General features: G+C 35.5%; 1 pseudogene; it reads left to right on the top strand.

Moving 5' to 3' along the window:
* Positions 1–482: 482 nt before the first annotated feature.
* On the top strand, positions 483–1,141 carry LOC146905025 (leucine-rich repeat extensin-like protein 4; annotated as a pseudogene).
* Positions 1,142–1,675: the final 534 nt, after the last annotated feature.

The raw sequence follows: 1,675 nt of genomic DNA, 5'->3' as shown, positions 1-1,675 counted from the left end.
GAACACTTGAATTAAGTAACATTTTGGGTGTAGAGGGAGGAAAAGAGTACTTAGTGATAAAATTATACTAATATCAGTGTGAATAATGAGATATCAGATTATGCACCAAGTTCTATTTTTATAAAAGATGGCCAATTATAATAAATAGGCTTAAATGCAATTTTAGTCCCTCAATTTTCTATAATTGTGCAATTTTGGTCCCCCTAGTTTTTTTTGAGCAATTTTATCCCCATATATAACTTCCTTTTTGATTTTAAAGTCCCCCACTCATATGTGGTTGGATTTACTTGAAGTCTATGATGGTAACATAGATCTTTCACACCTAATCACTTTTTTCCCCTTTTTCATCTCTTCTGTTCCATCCTATCTCCCTCATTCTTTTCTGATCAAGCATCATGGTTCAGATTCTTTCTCATTACCCCCAAACACAAACCTAGTAATTAGATTCAAAATCAAATTTTTTCACACATCATAGATTAATAATGAGAAAAAGGTATTATCCAATTCAAAGCAATTAAAATTTCTCCAGAGTATAGATTTACTTGTAATCAAGCACTTGAAAACCCAAGTATACGCACAGTCACCGGTATTGATTTTTTTTTTTGAGGGAAGTCACCGGTATTGATCTCAACCATGCCGACATTGCCGGTTATTTACCGGATGAACTCGGTCTTCTAACAGATCTTGCACTTTTCCACGTAAACTCCACCAACAGATAAGCGGTAAGCGTAAAACAACTTCTGGGAGGGTTTCAAAAGAGTTATTTGAAGGAAGGGTTTCAAAAGAGTTATATGATAAAGACCTTATTTTCATGAACGACAACCGTTTTGCATTTGATTTTCTAGAAAATCTTGGTAACTCACCTGTTTCAGTTGTCGTTTTTGCAAACAACAAATTCCAAGGATGCATTCCTTCGAGTATAGGAAACATGTCTAACTAAACGAAATCAATTTCTTGAACAATTTGTTTAAGTCATGATTACCGTTGTTGAAGAATCTCATGGTTTTCGATGTGGGTTTTAATCAGTTGGTGGGTCTGTTACCGGATGCTTTTGTCGGCTCGGTGAGTTTGAAGGAGCTTAATGTGGCGCATAATGTTCTCTGGTAAACTTGCCCATAGGTTGTTGTGGTGGTGGGGATGGCAGTTGTTGATGAATACGGAGGGGTGTTGTCGGAGACATAGAGACGTTCACTGGAGTCGAATGTGGAAAGGGCGATGCCGGTGTGGGGGAAGGAGATGAGATGGAATGGAAGAGATGAAAAGGGAAAAATGATTGGCTGTGAAAGGTCTATGTTACCATCATAGACTTCAAGTAAATTCAACCACATATGAGTGGGGGACTTTAAAATCAAAAAGGAAGTTAAATATGGGGACTAAAATTGCTCAAAAAAAACTAGGGGGACCAAAATTGCACAATTAAGAAAATTGAGGGACTAAAATTGCATTTAAGCCTAATAAATAAGGGGAACAAATCATGTAACCAAACCTAAGAGATAATTTAGTCTTGGAAATTCTATGATAAAAAAAATAGTTTGGGGATAAATATCAAGAGATTGTTGATTGATAATGCAAGTGATTATATCAATGTAAACATTCTTTTATTAAATTTTCTAGACCATATGCCTCCGAGGAATGTAAGTATTTTTTAGTTTTCACTAATGATAAATGTATCTTG

Source organism: Medicago sativa, chromosome 7, assembly GCF_051527215.1.
Source record: "Medicago sativa cultivar Bolivia chromosome 7, Bolivia_mono, whole genome shotgun sequence".
Lineage (NCBI taxonomy): Eukaryota > Viridiplantae > Streptophyta > Magnoliopsida > Fabales > Fabaceae > Medicago > Medicago sativa.
This window is presented reverse-complemented; position numbering and strand designations above follow the sequence as displayed.